At 42.8% G+C, this 19561-nt stretch overlaps 1 long non-coding RNA gene across 1 annotated transcript; it reads right to left on the bottom strand.

The window, feature by feature from the left end:
- Positions 1–1650: 1650 nt before the first annotated feature.
- Positions 1651–17979, bottom strand: LOC131909404 (uncharacterized). Its single transcript, XR_009378838.1, has 2 exons — positions 17839–17979; positions 1651–1942 (listed from the first exon to the last, which is right to left on the bottom strand). It is a non-coding gene; the product is annotated as an uncharacterized LOC131909404 (long non-coding RNA).
- Positions 17980–19561: the final 1582 nt, after the last annotated feature.

Genomic DNA, 19561 nt, shown 5'->3' on the forward strand with positions numbered 1-19561 from the left:
GGATAGAAAGAGAAACAGAAAGTTTCAAATGCTGTGGAAAGAGGCAGAAAGGAAGACATGAAGGCGGTTAGGAGTAGGCTGATGTTGGAGGCCTGCTTGCCACCCAGGGCCATAGTGATGTCCAGCCTGGCTGCTGCCAAGGGCCATGCCTGGGTCTGTGGTCCTAGAGCAGGCAGGGTCTGAGTCAACAGTGGCTCCTGTTGCAACCTAAGGCCATGTGGTTGCTCGGGGTCTGATCAGCCACCTGGGACCATGTTGGTGCCGTAGGGCCATGCTGTGGTCAGGACCATACAGACCTGAATGCCATGGTGACATCTGGGCCAGGGCTGCGGATGGGGGGGGGGGGGTGTCTGGTTCCGTGGTCTAGCTGCAGCAGGGTGTGTGTTGGTGCCTGAAGCTCCTGTTACCATCGAAGGCCATGCAGACGCCTGAGTTCTTGGGTCATGTTGGTGTCCAAGGCCACATTGCCGCTGGGGCACTTGCCAGTCTGAGGGGCCTGCACTGACATCTGAGGCAATGGTGACATCCAGACCCGGCTGCTGCTGCTGAGGATCATATCTGGGTCTGTGGTCCAGCTGCGGCTGGGGTCTGGGTTGATGCCTGCGGCTGGGGTCTGGGTTGATGCCTGTGGTTTGTGTCACCTCAGAGAGTCATAGGAACCATGCCAGAAGAAAGCAGAAGGTCATGCTGAGCTGGCCTTGCCCTTTGCTGGACACTGCAGCAAGAGAGCTGGCCCCAATCCTCAAAGGAAAGATGACGCCAATCCTCACCACAGGTGGGGGCGTGGGAGGGGTGAGGTGGAGTGGGGGTGGGGGTATGTGTGAACCAACTCTGAAGCATGGGCATAGGGGAGCTGATTCCACTCCTTCGCCTGAGGCGGTGGCCCCAGTGGCCCAGACTGACCAGCTGAGCTACTATGTGAGGCCCATAACTGGGCCTTGGGTTGGCTCACCCTAACATCTACTCCATCTAGGACCTGCTGGAGCTGGTGAAGGGACTGGTCCTGTGGAACAATACCCCAAGAATCTCCATGACTTGGGGCAGCCACAGGATATCCCAGAGGAGTTTCAGTGAGGATCCAGTGATGATGTGTACCAGAAACCAGAGGCCTTGAGCCAGACCAGTGACTCATTGCAATGAACATTTGCTAGTAAAGCTGATGCGACAAGGTGGTGTACTATATGACACACCAAGGCTCCCAATGCCGCCAATGCAGAGGTGTTGGAGAGGTGGCAAAGAAGGAGAAGCAAAGAGGTGTTTGTTTGTTTGTTTGTTTGTTTGTTTTTGTCTGCTTGCTTATTTTGCTTTGTTTTGGTTTGATTTTCTTTTAATTTTCTTTTATGGAGGGGTGCTGCAGGGGTGAGGGGAGGCCGTGAGGGGACTGGGAAGTGGGCAGAATTGGGGTGTGTGATATGAAATTCCCCCAAGAATCAATCAAGAAATTAATAGATAGATAGATAGATAGATAGATAGATAGATAGATAGATAGATAGATGGATAGATAGATAGGTAGGTAGATAAATAAATAAATGCAATGTCATTTTACAAAAAAATCAGGAAAATTTGCTTACAGTATTAAAATACATTGTCACAAAGGGACAAATTCCTTCTAACAGTAACTTCTGAAAAACATTTTCTTTTTCATAAAGATTTTAAAGTTTGTCGATTTAAAATGTATTCTAAGACAGGAACCAGGGGTTTTTTGCATTCGATACCTGGCCAGTAGCACCCAACTGGAGACATTGTTGGAAACTTGACAGTATTTCCTATTAAAGCGCTGTGGAAAGTTGCCACTTAAATGCGGAAAATGTTCCCACTGGGTTTGGCAGTACAGATCAATATCTCCATGTGGCTATCATTTTCTCACTGTGAGTTTCTATGTGCGGTTACAAGTTTCTCTCTTGCTACTGGGAAGAGGTGGGGCAGAAGATCCAGGAAGGACCTAAAAAAAAAAAAAAGAAGAAGAAAGAGAAGGGGGGAATGATGAAAGGAAAGAAGAAGCAGGGATGATTTTGAGTAAATGTGCCCTAACCTAACCTAAATGATATAGGAAGGACCAAATTGAGGGCTGAAGGAAATATCATTGGGAAGGACTTCCAGTATTTATCTGTCTTAAAGTCCAAGAGTTTTGCCTTGCCATGCTTCCCGATACCAGAGAATATGTTAGCAAGGGAGTATTTTAACTCATCCCCTAAAGTGGAAGCTGCTAACAGTAAAAGGCAATGTTTAAAAGCACCAATTATAATTTTTGAAGACTTACTGGGAAATATCCATTCCAAATATTTTGTTTGTAAAAGAGTAAGAACAAAGAAAGCCAGAAGAAGTTACATCTGGGTCACGCAGCTGGTTTTCATCCAGCTGGTCCTGGGACCATGCTTTTGAGCATTCTCACTTTTTATTACACAATACTGCCTACCACCCTAACCTACTGTCTCTGACATCATAGACATAATCTTAAATCATCTTTCTCTTGATAGCTATTTATATCCAGCAATAGCTGATTTAGTAACAAAAGCCCTCTCTATATTTGTGGAAAAGAGAAGCCAATGGAAACCTGGTTGTGCTAATGTGCATATGGAGGCACTGATGCACCTGAGAGTGTGAATCACAAGGGACCATGAAGGAAGGTACTTAATGCCATCTAGAATGGGCACACTCAGCTCCTCAAGTATTGATGCAGCTTATTGATTAAAAGTCATTTAAAATTCATAGTTCAGACTCATCATCATCACAAACAGATTTACCCCTGATATTTAGGGTTTGGGGAAAAGAGTCAGTGCTTTGTTTGGCATGAGATTAAGAGCTGGGAAGGGGAGAGTTTGTTTTCTTTGGCAGATGCTAAGAGGCGATGCCCTTCTCTGGAGTCCAATGGCAAGGACTTGAATTATTGACTCATCTGAGGAAAACCTGATGGTTCTGATGCTTTTAATTTGACTTTTGCTGAGATTAACACTGATATAATTCTTGATTGGCCAAACTAGGACAAGCAGTGGTGGGAAGGAAGGGAGTGAAATGGTGTGGTGTGGTGTGGTATGATGTGATGTGGTGTGGTGTGATGTGATGTGGTGTGGTATGATGTGGTGTGGTGTGGTGTGTGTGTGTGTGTGTGTGTGTGTGTGTGTGTGTGTGTGTTCATGCATGCATGTGTGAGTAGTAGTAGTAGCAGTAGTAGTAGTAGAAGGAGGTGTTGGGTATAGTGATTTTAGATTTATTTCCATTTTTCCATGATGCCTCTTCTCTTGTGTAGCACCATACATTGCCAAGTCATTTGGCAATTTTTCCTTTATTCTTGTGGTGGGATGAAAACATGGGGAAAAATAATTTCCTGTTGGTTTGGCTCTGAAAACGTGAACAGTCCTGGTAGAAAGCTGGTGTGGTTCTTGGAATCCTGGGCACCAAGGTACTTACTGAACACCTTTGCCATGCCATGTGCTACTGATTAGATTTGGCAGGAGGAGGACAGTGAGGAAGCAGAACTTGATGGGAATAAGCTGGGCTATTGGTTAGTTTCACACATCTTGTTAATATGAGACCGAGTGCTTCATTGGTACCAAGAAGTGTGTTTTGTTTCCTACAGTTTGTTTGTTTTTTAGATCTACCTTTCTGCTTGTTTGGACACAAAGGTAATCCTAGAATACCTTTTTATAAGGAAAATAAATATCAATCATTATAATACAGTAAAAGAAAAAATTATCTCCTTGCTACCAAAAAGTTCATATGTAGACTTCCTAGCATAAAACTAATTTCTGTATTTCTCCCATTCACCTGAGTACAACAGTTTAGCTTTGTAATATTTCAAATCAAGTTATGAGCAAGCCATTCTCAGAAATCAAATCCAAAAGAGATAGAACATTAGCTTTGAAAAGGAACTGATGACTGATTGACTAATGGCAACAGTCTGGGCTAAAGCTAGTGGACATAGATGATCCAGCTGTGGTCACTTGACTTTCCAGGGAAAACCAAGAGTTGATCTCTGGTCTTAGTATTTGGTTACCTAAAGACCTAATATGGAGATATGGGGAAGATACTAACATCTTTAATGTAATGTAAAGAGTCAGATAGTTGCTCAATATTTCCAGGTTGACCAGATGCCTGTACTACTGCCTGGGCTTGTTTGTTAGTCAATGATCTTGAGGCTCTTCTACAAAACAGGACAATTCAAGCAAATCAATTTAATATGAAGACGTCAAAAAAAAATCCTCTTGAAGAAATACAGTGAAATCAAATGATTCAGTCCCTCACCGCAAGTTTCATCACGTTATGCTTATCTGTGTTTTTCCTTGTGGCGAATGCCATCGTATCTCCAAACGCAGCCTTTTCTTGGTGGGAGAGCTAGTTGAAATGGTGGGATTGGTTAACTGTTAGAAAGTGCTTATGAGGTCAAGGTCAATGTCTTAGAGGTATATGGCATAGATAGGATCATCTAATACCAGGGGGAACTTCTTCAAGTGGGTAGCTGGAGAGATGGGCACGTGACCCAGGGCTCTATGAGAAATGGCTGTCTTCTTTAAGATTCCCAATACATGAGTACAAATCCAGTACATGGAGCAGAGCTTGAGCAACTAGTGTAGACATACTGAGCCACAGATTTTATCATGTAACACACATGTAATAGTCAAAGAACAATTATTTTAAAAGAAAAGAACAAATTTATAGAAAGAAGATGTCCTTAATCTGGAATAAACTACAAAATGTTCTCTGTTGAATTATCGTTAGTTCAGAATTTTCATTTATAAGTTCTAGTGGGCTTTTTTTTTTTCCCACAGCAATTCCCCAAATTTTAGTTCTTCAGCAGTGATATCTCTGGGCTTTGGTGTCTTTATCTCAAAAGTGAGGTTACTATAGTTCCTTTATGATGAGAACATAGGGAAAAAAATGTCTCAGATCTATAATGAATACAAACCAAACATTATTCTACACATGAATACCAACTAGACATTATCCTCCATGCTTTCTGTCCTAACACTCCTTTGCATGAAATAGCAGGGAGAATAGATCCTGGACATAAAAATAAATAATAACAACAAAAGCTAATATCTGTACCCTCCCTAGAGGCAAGGCATTATTCTAGCCACTTTGAATGAATTCCTAGTCCATTTGAACCAACAACTGAGTCAGGTACTGTTAAGACCATCATATTGCAAACAGAGAAAACTGAAGGCCACCCTGCTTACAGCATTATAAACATAAAACCAAGTGCATGGGACTTTGGGGGACTGTTGATGGGTATTTTCAAAGGAAATTAATTTTAGCCTTTGCATTATCTATGGCCCAACTTCTGTAGAAAGCAAGAGTTTCCTTGATGTATAATATGTATGTCAGTTATGAACAGGAAAGTGGCAAGAGCCAATGGGTAACCTCTTCCCATTGTTTGTAGAGAGTATTTACTTAATTCTCAGTGTGTGCCAGGAGCCATGTTAAGTATTGAGCATGGATAATCTCATTTAATACTCACAAAAGGCATGTCATATAGCTACATTGAAAAATTAGTTGTTTTTTTTTTTTTTTTTTTTTTTTTTTTTTTACAGATTAGCAGAGTGTAGCATGAAGTGATTGCACAGATTATTGGAGCTTACTCCTCCAGTAAGTGGCATAGCTGAGATTCAAGTACAGGTGGTACAGAGTCCTAGGGAATGAGCTTCCATCCACTCTACCAGTCCCCCACTCCACTTTTTCAGACAACACCAGGGGAGTTTCTCTAAAATTTAAAGTTTAAAAGGAGACACACGTGTTGACTTTTCAGGTCTCAACACCTTTCCCTGTATTAGCAAAGCCACAATACTCTATATGAAGAATGCATGTCAAGATGAGAGGAGCCATCCCTGAGAGTTTCTTACTCTGCAGGCATATACTTTATCTTTAACTTTTATCAGAATGCTCTAAGGTGGGTAATTACTAGCATTGTTTTATAGGGAAGAAAATGGAAACTTACAGGGTTAGGTAACTTGCCCAGGGTCACACAGATGCTTACACAGGAGGGAGGCAAAACCAGAGCACGGAGTTCATGCTCATTGTTCTACACACCCCTCTCTGACTGGGTGGGGGGAACCAGCTTTCTGTAAAGAAGATGTAGTCCCAGCAGCTTTAGCAATCCAGGGAACACAAGAGGCTTTGACTTTATCAACTTAACAGATCAGTGTTAACCTAATCTCCATCTGTCTGTCTCCTGGCCTGTCTGTTAGCTGGAGCCATAGGCGGCAGGGTTGGGGCATGGGGAGTGGAGGGGCTTCTGAAGATCATCATAAAATTTATAAATTGCTTTGGTCTTCCTAAAATAAAAGGCACAAGGTAAACTGGCTGATTACGGCCTTGGCCCTAGTTCAAGCCATCAATTTGCTACAAGCCCTGGAAGTTGCCACGCAGTTATTAGCTGGCTTCCTTTATGCTGTCCTACCAGGTTGGCTTGCTTCTCAAAAGAGCCATGAATCAGGGCTGGGAATGCAGTTCAGTTGTAAAGTGGGACTTACTATGTTCAAAGCCTTGAGCTTGATCACCAACACTACAAAAGACAAATCAAAACCACCATGGGTGCACAGAGAAATGGGAAGTTGTTCTTCCATTATCAACAGAAGGCTCCAGCTGGTTACGAAAGCTAGGACATAAAGCCCCTCCTTTTTCGGTACTCATTTCTTCTGTCCATCAGTAAGTATTCTACCTACAGACCACCCATTTCTTTCTGTTGAGTACTATCCTATCACAAAAGCCCATTGTGTCTTGCCTGGAGGTCGGTCGACTCATGTTGCATGCTTTAGTTTTGCTTTTAGAACTTTAGTACCCCTCAGTTGTAGGCACGCTGGGATGCTTGGTCATCCCATGGCCTGGTGTTTCCTTAGCAACACCCTAACACTCCTCACAGCTCTCATCTTTGATGTCCTTATTTTTAGACCAGTAGCCTACAGAACAACTTCTTTCTAAATCATAGATTCTGTGTTATTCCCTATCCTTAAAATCCTACCCCAGGATGGAAATTCAAAATGAATGGCTTCCAGATCCTGCATGACGTGGGTCTTTGCTGTGTCTCTGATCTCTTCACTCACTTTCTATTCCTCCTCCAGCATGCTGTCAGTGGCAGGCTCTTCCCTCCATAGGAAGTTTGCCCTGACTCCCCTCTTTGCCTGGAATGGCCTTTCTCCACTTCTTCACATGTAGACACTCGTGCCCATGTATGATTCTTTAATGACCACCTCTGAGAATTAAAGCTCATTGACTCCTTAGTTATCATTTAATCACGAGTGCCCAACAGAGGAACTGACACCAATAAAGCCCCATGAAATGTTTTCTGAATGAATCAATGACTGTATGAATGAATATAGACTTGCTAATGGAATTGCTATTCTAGTTGCTATCCTGGTAAAGGTGGATTGCCAGGATTCATGAAGCAAGGCCCACAGGGTTGGATGAGCGGCAGAGGTCATAGCATAAAGAGCCTCATAGGCCATGCAAATGAGTTGGGAATCTTTTCCAGAGGACAGTAGGAACCTACGAGAAATTTTGACTTAGTGGGTGACGTAAGTCTATTTACAGTCTGGAAAAGTGAGGTTGGAAAGATAGGTAGGGCCCACTTGGCAAATGGTACCTTCAACCTTGTGCAGAGGCAGGAATTAGGGTGTGTGTTTGCAATGTGTCTTGTAGAGCCAACAGGGTATTATTGCTCCCTTGGTCAACTTTTTGGAAACAATCAGCCAATTATGAATCAAAGGCCTGCATAGCTGCTCATAACTAATTGTGTTTTTAAAATGTGTTTAATCACAAGCTAGAGATTATATGAAGGCTTTAATTGATGGCAAGATTGGCTTCAAATGGGAGGGAGTCAGCAGTGCCGTTTGACTAAAGCTGAGTTTTATGGCGTTTATCACTAGACTCACACTTGGAGAGGCACACTTCTACCCACTCCACGCAACCAGAGTTCATGACGTCAAAGGACCTTGAGAAAGTGTTAACTATGGTAAATATGGGGGAATTGAAATGCCACCATAGAAATAACCCTGGGCTAGAGATAAAGCCTATCTAGGTCAGAGCGGCAGAGGTGGGCTCAAATTGCTCCAGGTTCTCAGAAAAATAACTTCGCAATCTTGAAAGGGTGGCACAAATTCTCTGAAACTTATTGTCCTTATCTGTAAAGTGAACAGGTTGTTCGGTGATCTGGTCGCACACCATCTCTTTCTTCATGATGTTTTAAATTGAATTTGTAGAGCAAGTTACCAGTCTTTTCATTTTTCAAGTCTGAATTCCTCCATACTGAATAACATAATGTCTTTAACACACTAGATGACTAACAATTATTCCCTGGAGTCTAATTCAGGGTTCTAGAAGTCTATAATTACATGAATACTACCAAATTGAGAAGTGGCAATCCTATAGGGTTTCAGAAGTTTGTAAACTCCAATGCACCTGTTGGCATGGCTTCCATCTGAGCTATGAATCATCTTTGAGGACACTAAAGGTATATATCTCCTTTTTCAACCAGACTTGGCTGACAGCTCCCTTCTGGGACTCCACATCGTGATCTGTGGTCTTTGTTGGCACACAAATCATATTATATTGGACATACATTGATGTATCTGTCTGTACTGCTAGACTGTAGGTTCAGTGGGAAGAGCTTGGCTTGGTATGTTGCAAGCATTCAATGCAGATAGTTTGGATGTCTCCTACCTGACCTGATACTTGACATCAGCTTAGTGAGCTACAAGCCTATAGGATAATTGATTTTAAGACTGAAATTTATGCCTTAATCAAGAGAATACTCAACAAGGGAGCTCATCATTCTTCCTTTCTGTCTCTTTGCTGAGTGTCATCTTTCTTTGTCCCAGTCTAATTTCAAAACCCATGTAGTATCCATGTGCAAAAGCCATCTCTTTCCCCTTCAAAACCCGCTCCTTGCTTTCTTAAAAGCATTGCTACTGAAATACATTGTTTTCAAAGTCTGTCTTTAAAAGCAGCACCCTGCACTGCAGTAGTTACCAAGATGCTTGAAGTCCATCCCTGAAATGCCTTTTATCTGTTGTGGTTTTTCTCTCCCCACGTCCTGACCCAGACCTATTGCCTGTGATTAATACTTTATACTACGGAAAACTTCAAATGTACATAAAATAAACAGAAAAGTAAAATGAACCCCCATGTGACTACCACTCAGCTTCTAGAATTACCAGTATCATAACATGCTTCATCCCCCGTGAAACTCCAGCAAGTTTTTGTCATACACTAGCAGTTCATTTTTTCATGCTATTGAAGAGTTTCCCACCACATCATCTACAACATCATTAACAACACAACATCTGCTTGTCCGTTTTCCTACTGATGGAAATTTATTTGGGTTTGATTGTATATGCAGGTCCCCCTTCAGGACTTTATTATGTTCTGATTTCTATTTGATAAACCCCAGAAGCACAATTGCTATACCATGGAATGAGTTTGTGTCTGGAGGGATGTATAATCTTCTAGTCTTCTTTTTCTTCCATCTGGTATCAGCCTCCAAAATCTGAACACCTACCGTTGTTGTTCATGTCAAAGAAAAATGCTGTTCATATCAAAAGTCTGCCTTGGAAGCTCCAGTAATCTCCCGTTGTCTGTGAAATGAAGCCAAGCCTTTCTGATTTGACATCCTGATCATTCACCATTAAACATCAATGTTAATTGTGCTAATATCTTAACTCTCCTTATGTGTACTAGGCGCTGAATCTAGAGAGATGTGACTCCCACACTGTGCTGTGTCAATGTTTTTAACTTCCTCAACCCGAAAACCATGATCAAAATAAAACTGGGTGTCTACATATGTGTAGCCTTTGTTGTCTGTTTCCCTAGAAATGGACTTTTTAAGGTAAAAACCTCATCTATTTCAGTCTCCCAGCCTGTGGGCTCCACTCATACAGTTCTGTACAGGTGAGAGCAGAAATGGGCAGTGGGCATCTCTTACCATGTTGGGAAGAGGGGACTGAACCGACAACATTTTGGGACGCTGAAGCCTGCCGCTGCTGTGAGCGCCCTTCATAACAAGTGAAGAAGAGCACCAAGAAGCCAAGAAAGGCTACGAACAAAAGCGGGGATTGTTGAAGAAATGGACCCTTTTCAGAAGCCTTCAAAGCCATCCTTTCACAAAGCCTGGCAGGGATACAGTATCGAGCCTGGGTAGGAGCCAAGCATGGCTTTAATTTATTATTGCCAAATTGTTTGTTGTCTTTATTTGCCAAGACTTACTAATTGAACTTTTGTTGGTCTGGCTGCCCCTCCAGAGAATCAACCTTTGTCATCTGCTCTCCAAGTCTTTCTGTAAGATGTGCCAAAAAAGTGACCCTAGTAGTTGCTAATTTCCCTTCCTGGTTCAGGTTCTCGTTTTTTTCCCCCAAGTGTGTTACTGTTTTTATATTTTATTTTTTCTCAGTTCCTCCCCAGTAAACACTTAGACTGAGTCAGAATGATGTTCATTGACCCAAGCAAAAGATTCTTGTTGAATGGCAGAAAAGCCTTCCAAAGGAACTGCATGGAGACTTACTACCTCGAGCTTCCCATCATGCTTCAGTGACAGATAAACGCCCTCGGCTTCTGCTGTGTCAAGAAGGGAAGCACTAGAGCAGCAGTTCAAACTGTGACTCAAGAACCAGCATGAGAATTTGTTAAAAGTGCACCCTTTTGGGCCTTGCTCCAGAGCCAGCAAAGCAACAGTGTGTTTCAACGTGGCTTCTGGGTGGTTCTAATGAACGCTCCAGTTCTGTGTCACTGTTTCTCAACCTTGGCTCAGTTTGTGCATTGGAACAGATGAGTCCTTGTAGTGGGCTAGCGCTGTCCGCTGTGTGACATTCAGCAGCATCTTTAACACGCATCTCTAGATGCCGGTAGCTTTCTTTCCATATCCCAATGTGATAACCAGAAATGTCTCCAGTCATCACCAAATGTCTCCGGTTAAAGGAAAAGTCACCTCCTGGTAAATTAATGGGCCAAGTACATGTTAGTTCTCTGTGCCCTTGGTTTTTGTCTGAGCCATATTGACAAAAAGTGCCAGATCCTCCAAGTGACTCCTTAGCCATAAAGAGTACGGGAAATGGATCTGCAAGGCAGCTTCCTACAAACACAGGGAGTTTTTGATCTCGATAAATCTTTCTTTTGAAGCCAGCCTCAGGCAAGTGCACATTGCTTTGGTTTTAAGAGCTAATTGGTTTGCTAGATTACTTGATATATTCACATCAAAACAAAAACCATAGAAGCTTGGCCTCCTCCCGTGGTTTTATTTGTTTGCTATCTCCAGGGAAGAGACAGGGGCACTGAGTTCATGGTGGGTGCTTGTAACATGCCGAGATGTGAAAGCTGCACCTGAAATCTCTACCTCTCTCCACCAGCACGTAAGGTTTCCCTGAGCATTCCCTTCTGTAGAACATTCCTACTGCTCATTCTTGTTACATTTTGAATTTGTAGGGTACCCAAGCCAGGCCATCAGCTATCAGACATCATTACCCTCCCTGTATTCTGCCCATTGAACCCTCTTTAGGAAGCTGAACTATGCAAAGATCAACTTGGATGAACTCAACCAAATCTAAAGGCAACTGGTTGTATAAACACCAATGCAAAGACACAATTCATTTAATCATTGGGTTGGAATTTATTGAGCAACTGCTTTGTACCAGCACTGTACTGGGTCTGAAGAATTTGAAGGAACCAGGCAGCTTCTGCACTGGGTAGCTTATCATCAGACAAAGGTAGGAGCTGTTTCCAATGGGATGGAAGGCCCTGGTAGAAGAGAGAACTACCAGCACTGTGGGACTATGCTTCACCATTGAAATCTCTGTGCTTGGCACATCCTAAGAACTTAGTATTTGTTGAGTGACTTAGAAGAAAATCATCATGCACTGAGATAAAAATTCTAGCCAATGAAAGTGCTGTTTGTATTTTTAAGGAGAAAACAAGAAGGAAGAGTGAAAAGCTACCAAAGACAGAGAAAGTAGGTGTAGGGACAGTGAGATGGGAATATGAGCAATAGCCTTGAATGGACTTTAGGAAGATCTGAAAGATGTGTTTGAAGAAATATTTGCCTGCTTGCTGTTGCTGTATTAAAAATATGCCTTCCAAACAGTGTTTAATTTTTATTCTAATTTTGTGCTTAAGGAATGTGGAAGGGCTTGGATGGGCTGGTTCATCTCTCATTTATTTGGTGTCAACTGGTGTGGCTGGGGCTAAATGTCTATTTTCAAGATGGCTTCTTCATGGATAACTCTGATGCCTTGATATTTATTGACTTTTTTCCCTCACCAGGACTTACTGTCTAGGGCTTTTACGCATGACTTATATTTTCCAGAATATGGCAATCTCTGGGTAACTGGACTTCTTATATGGCATCCAGCAGCCCCAAAGCAAATATTTCAAAGAGAATATTCCAAAAGGCCCAGGTAGAAGTCAGCAAGCTTCTTATACTCTAGGGTTGGAAGGTTTTGAGCATCCTTCTTTTGGATCTTAATAATCAAGCAGGAAACTACAGCTAGCCCAGATCTGGGGAGATAGGAGAAATAACCTCTTTCCTTACTAGAAGAATGGTTTCCAAACAAAAGAAGGAGGGGGCTTAATGGCAACTGCCTTGGTCAAGTGGGTTCCAGGGATTGAGAAATTAGAATCAAGACTGAAGAACTTGAGGCAGCAAGGGGTAAACAAAATTCCCTGGATTCTGAGAGAAGGTAGGGGAAGGTTTCAGCCCTGGGGTGAGAGCAATGGCGTCATTTGACTGGCCTCACTTTAGAATTAATGGTCTCTGACAGCTGTGGGGAGTATGGGGAGATAGGACAGCTCTGGAGGCAAGGAGGCGAGATGCGAGGATGTCTCTATGGCCTAAAAGAGCAAATGTTCTAGGAGATGCTGGAGGCTGGATAAGGGAAGGAGCCGTCACAAGGAGAGACAATGAGGGAAATTCAAGATACCTGAAGGTTCCAGAAGCCTCTCCTAACGCAATCATTTTCCCTTCAGAGTGGAGAAGAAAGGCCTTATTTCTTTTCTGGGCACTTGATGGGGGTGGGGTAAATGGCAGCTGGCAACTAAGTTTGCCCTCTGAGGCTTAATAGTCACACTTCTTCAGGTTTGTTAGGAGAAGGCCTGAGGAAAACAAACAGGGTTGGTGTGAAGACCATTCCGAAAGGCTCCCAGAACAAAGACTCCACTTGGCAGCTGTTGCTCCGAGCTGAGTGAAAGAAACAAAAGAGTTTATTGAGCAAACACGAAAGGAGCCTAATTGATGCAATTAAGGTGAAATTAAATAAAGGACGGTTTTTAGCCCCTAAGTTCATGGAAAATTTTTCACAGGGGTGTCACCCGGCTGGTCATTTGGTGCTTTTAAATAAAGGGACGCACAGGATGTGGGAAATTGGCCTATTTGACCCTCTGGAGTAGATCAGCTGCGATGATGTGGGAGACACGTGTGCAATTGCAATTGCTAGGTCCTGGCTGCCAAGCCTCGGGTTGGGCATGACGAAGAGTCGGATGTGATGAGGTCTACAGCAGACACTCGGGAAGAACTGCAACAAGGCTCCAGGCTCCAGATAGCCTGTCACCCTGCTTTGTTCACCTCCTTTTACTGTCCGAGATGGCCTGGTTCATTACAGGGTAAGGCACTGCTCATCCCTCCCACTCCAACACCCAACACACATACACACACACACACACACACACACACACACACACACACACACACACACGCTCATGTGTATACCCATGCATGAACCAAACCACATGCTGCAATCTGACTCTCCTTGGAGTAAAGCTTCTGAAATGCCTGTCTATAATGAAATATCCCAAATACTAAAACATGAAACAAACATATGTACCTTACATGTGTTCCCAAGCACTTCCCAGACATCTCAGAACTATAAAAGTAATGTCTGAAATCAACCTGAATGTGGACATTTATTTAGCATGCAATTGCATGCTATCTACCACACACTAGGTTTTTCTTCAGAGCCCTTTAAAGATATAGACTCACCTATCCTTTAACAATCTATGAGTTAGGAATACTTTTAAGCACTTTTACAGGTAGGGACTAGGAATAGAGACATCAAAAGTGTCAAACCACTGTGTAGAATTTGAACCCAGAACTCCAGGGGCTGTATACTGTATCCATAGACAAGGCTCTCTTGAACCGTCAGTAGAGGTGGCACGTACGGAATGGTGAAGTCCCTGGGAGCATGGTAGCAAGTGGGATCTGCATTCCACATCTGTCCCAGGCATGTCCATTCTATTCAGCACTGAGTTCCACTCACAAATCTCACCTCCTGCTCTAGGGGTGGATAGGAGGCACCATCTACAAAGACTGGAAGAACCGATTGTTTAACAATGTCTGGCGCATGAAAGGACTCAGCCTTTTGCAAGGAAGTATGGATACAGTTAAAGATCTAGAGTTAGGATGTAGCTCAGTTGGTAGAGTGTCTACTTAGCATGCAGGAAGCCCTGGGTTCAAGCCCAAGGTAAACTAGGTATTGTTGGCACACATCTGTAATACTAGCAAGATGTGAGTGGAAGCAGGAGAATCAGAAGTTCAAGTTTATCCTCAACTGCATAGCAAGTTTGAGGCCAGCCTGGGCAACATGAGACCATGTCTCAAAAAAGAAAAAAAGTTAAATATCTGATCAGAGAAAAACTAGAGGCTTTTAAAAATATAGGAAAATACAGGATTCAAGGAAAAGGAACAAAAGACTATAATTCTTAGAAACTATTTTTGAAATAAGTCTTGTGTGATTTCCTCATTTCACAAATGATGAAAGTCAGTCCTGGATCAATAGTTCTTAAATGTAATCTTCATTAAAAAATGCCCAGGGGCTTATCAGAAATGCTGATCTTGACATTGTTGCTGGAACCTCACCAGAGGTGATGAATCCATCAGTAGCTGATTTGTGAACTTTAGAGCGAGCTCAGGGATCTTTTTATCAACAGATTTAAAGACAGGAGTGTGTCTTCAGGTAATTCCAATGCAGTTGGCTCATGGATCACCCTTTGAAATCCTTCAACTATGGAAGAAAGTCCATGGTTCCTTCCAGCATTTGTATTGCAGATTACCTTGAAAACACTTGGGATTCCAGGCCACTTTGGTAGCTGAAGATGAATGTGTGTTGGGGAGTTACAGTACATTTCCCCGTTTGATTCCTCTGCCCCTGGGGTTTAATAATTTAAAGTGAGCTGAGAGTGCAAGCTGTTGAATTTCAGGGAAACCATTTAGCCACAAATTCAGGAGCCAGGAATCATAAACACACATGCCAAAGGCCTATCTTCAGACCTTTCTGGACTCTCACAGAAATAGGGCAAAGACAAAGTAATAGTTCTGAGTCTAAGTGACACAGTTTGTTTCATTACAAAGTTACTGCGAAACTTTTTTCTTTTGAGAGAGGGTCTCACTATGTAGACCAGGCGGCCCTGAATTCACTGAGATCTGCCTACCTCTGCCTCCTGAGTACGGGATTAAAGGTGTGTGCCATCACACTTAGCAAGATATATATATATGTGGGAACTTCACTGAGGTAGAATTTAAATATCATAAAATTCATTTATTGTTTCCAGAAGTGGTAGCACACACCTGTGATTTAATCACTTGGGAAGCTGAGACAGATTGTGTGCTTAAGGCTTGGACTACATAGTAAGACACTGTACCAAAAAACTTCAGTTAGGGTGAGGGAGACGGATCAGGGCGCAAAGGTCTCTGCTGCCAAGCTTGAAGACCAGAGTTCGTTCCCTGGGAATCACCCAGAGGGAGAGAACCTATATTTGAATATTGTCCTCTGACCTATATACTCATACCAAGATGGTCTTGTACACACATACTTTTTAAAAAGCAAATAAAATGATATTTAAAATAAAAACTTCACTTATTAAAATTGAATGTTTCTAGACGAGGGTTACAGATGGTTTTGTGCCACTATGTGGGTTCTGGAAATCAAACCCAGGTCCTCTGGAAGAGCAGCCAATGCTCTTAACCACTGAGCTCATTATGAGCATCACTATTATTATTATTATACAGTTCCTGATGTTTCCATTTCTTTTTCTTTTTTTATTCTTCTCTCATGTAATATGTCCCAACCTCAGTTTCCTCTCCCTCCATTCCTCCCAGGTCTCACTTCCACCTCCCCTCTCCCCCAGATCCACCCCTCTTCCATTTCCCTTCAAAAAAAAAAGAGTAGACCTCCCAGAAATATTAACTTAACATGGCATAACAAGTTACAATAAGATGAGGCATGAAGCCTCATATCAAAGCTGGACAAGGCAACCCAGTAGGAAGAAAAGGGTCCCAAGAGCAGGCAAAATTTCTATGGGTTCTGTAGTGATTATAGTGAATGATGCCGTACATGGATTTGATAATTTGTGTGTATCCTTGCCCATAGTACACATAGTTCAAGGTTTATGAATTTTGTGATTTTTTCCAGAATCCACTGTAGCACACAAGCTCTTCTACTTCTTCTGTCTCTCTGATTTCCACTCCCATCCCTGTTTTTTTTCTTTTACTTTTCTTTCTGTTTTTTTTTTTTTTTTGGAGGGGCAGCTATTATTGACATTTTAACATTTTTCTTTAGAATATAAGCTGTTCAATCTATGCATATCTATCTAAAGACTGCTTTAAATGCCTGCCATACATTTTGATATGTTGCATTTTTCATGTATTTTTTCAGCTCACGATATTTCCTTCTTGTGATTTTTCTTTTCTTACACCTGTGGGGCATTTTGAAATGTGTTAACCAAGTGTTATTCCTAGTATTTCTTTCTGTTTTGTTGATTTATCATTTTATTCTATTGTGGGTTAGAAAACCTGGATCTGATGATTCTTATTCTTTTACATCTTTTGAGATTTCCTTGTGGTTCATAATACGGTCTGCCCTAGGGGCTGCTCTGTGGGAGCTTAAGAGAATATAGATTTGGGCTGGGGACATGGTTGGGTCACTAAAATGCTCAAAGTATAAGCATGAGGACCTAGGTTTGGATCATCAGCACTCACATAAAAAGCCAGATATCTGGGTGTGGTGGCATGTGTCTGTTACCCTAGTGCTGAGGGGAGGGATGGGCCAAAGACAGACAGGTCCCCAGAGACAGCTGCCCAGGAAGATTAGCTCATCAACTGAACACTGGGCTCAAGAGAGATCCTGCCCCCCCAAAAAAAAAAATCATGTGGAGAGTGATAGAGGAAGAGCCAAACACTGACTGATGTCCTCCACACATTTGTGCACACACACCCCCCACATGCACCACCCCCCCCCCACACACACACGAGACTCAAGGATTTCATACTCTGCTGCTATACGGTTAAGCATCTTTTAAACACAAATATGTTGGATTGGATAGTGGGAAATGACATGGTAAGCAAGCCATGATACCTGCCTTTTAAATTTTCAGTTCCTTGTTTGGGGGGCACCCAGGCAGGGGCATCGAGATCTGTCCCTGGTCTATAGGCAGGCTTCTGGGAATCTGGTGCCTGTGGTGTGATGCCTCGCACAGACTTTGTGCAGTCGGAAGGAGCTTGGACCTGCCTAGGCTCAGTGTGCTGGGCTCTGCTGACTCCCCATGGGAGACCTCAATTTGAGGGATGTGGGGATTCAGGGTGTCTTGGGAAAGAGGGTTGGGGGTGGGGGAGGGAGGAGTGGGGATCTGTGGATGCTATGGGGAGTGAGTAGAAAATTTCTTAATAAAGAAAATGTTCGGAAAAAAAAAAAGAAAACATACTGAATGAGACATGGGCAGGAAGGCAGAAAGTAGCATATTTCCATGGCTTCTGCTTAAGTTCCTGCCTTGACTTATCTCAATAGACTGTGACCTGGATATTTAAGCCAAATAAACCATTTTCTATGCAAAAAAAAAAAAAATATGTAGTTCTTCTAGAGCAGTGATTCTCACCTCAGAGCAACTTTGTTGTCCACTGACATCTGGAAGACAAATGGCAGGAGACATTTTCTGGATTTGCAGCTAGGGGCTGGGCTCCTGGCACCCAGTGTAATTCTATATGTCACAACTCACTGGACACCTCCAGCTCTCCAAGTTTAGAAACCCTGTTGCTGAGCACATCCGAGGCACTTAGTGACATCACAAAGCGTCAGACAACAGATTTCCTGCTAGGGCAGTCACAGAGGCTGAAATCAATCAACATTGTAGCAGGCACCATACTGCTCCTATGTTCATTCATCCCTTTCCTCAGTAGGCTGTGAATATTTTGAGTATTGAGTTTTCTCTGATCCTTCTGGTGGTTAGAAACACAAACAGGAACTGAAGAGAGAGAGAGAGCTCAGTAGTTAAGAGCATTTGCTGTTCTTCCAGAAGACTCAAGTTCCATTCCCAGCACCCATGTTGGTTGTCTCACAGGCTCCTAGGACTTCAGCTCCAGGGAATCTGATGCCCTCTTCTGGTCTCTGCAGGCACCTGCACACATGTGGTACACATACACACACACACACACACACACACACACACACACACACACATACACACTTTATTTCAGTCCTAAAATATTTAAGATCACAAAAGCAGATTAGATTACGGTTTTATTTCTACATACCAGGTGTAGAAGACTATGGTGTAGTTACTTAGACTCAGTTTCCCCAGTTGTACAATATGAAAAATCTCTCTGCCTTGTGGGAAAACTGTGAAAATTAAATCAACTCATTAGTGAAGCCTTTGAGAGAGCACATGTGATCACTACTTCATTACTGTTGTTATTGTATCTACCACCCAGCCCCATGCCCCACAAATCTGTGCACATGAATGACTAACGGAGCCACCATCTTCTCTGTGATGGCCTCAAGTTGTGCAGAGTGATCCTAACTAGGTTGGGACCTGTGAATTCTTCTTGGCTCCCACTTTCCACAGAGGAAGTCATCTATATGTACAGGAAGTTTAGGAGCCCAACTGGGACAAACAAGCCAAGGACAAATAGGCCGACCTGCGCTGCACCCTTGGACCTCCTACTAGCCTGATATGAAATGGTCACACGGAGGTGGTAAGGTCCCTAGGGAGTCCCAAGATGCTGTTTCCCCAGCATCACTCTGGGCCAACTTCTTCAGCTTGTTTTCCAAGAACCAACTCTTCCTAATGGTAGAAGCTTTCCACTATATTCTCTGCTTGTTACGTCAACTTTGTGGTCAATACTGAAAGCTTTTGGGTTTTTCTCTAAACATCTCATCTCCCTGTCTTCTGGGCAGCATGGTGAAGATAATGCATGTAAAGCAATTACCTCATGTTTCATACAGTAATGGGTAAGAGCAGAACTTCCTTCCATCCTGGTATCTGACTGTGTCTGCTTTGGGAAGAGGAAGACAAAGAAAAGGAGCCTCAAAGCATTCTGGTTTATATAGAGGAATTCACAGAGTGCCAGGGAACCTCAAACCAACCAGTAAGACATGGGTCCAAAGATTAGCTCAGAAGCAGGAGAGGGTAAGCCTATTAGACCAGAAAATATGACTTCATTTTATTGTTTTCCACTGTGCCCTGAGGGCTGCAAACTTCTGATGGCACAAACAAGATCTGGAGCCTTCCTCTTTATCAAAATGTCTTTATAGGCCACCGATTCACATCTTCAGACTTCATAAGCAGAATACGTCATCATTGCCTTTCTGGAAGTTCTCCA

The sequence above is a fragment of the Peromyscus eremicus genome, chromosome 4, assembly GCF_949786415.1.
Source record: "Peromyscus eremicus chromosome 4, PerEre_H2_v1, whole genome shotgun sequence".
In the NCBI taxonomy this organism is placed as follows: domain Eukaryota; kingdom Metazoa; phylum Chordata; class Mammalia; order Rodentia; family Cricetidae; genus Peromyscus; species Peromyscus eremicus.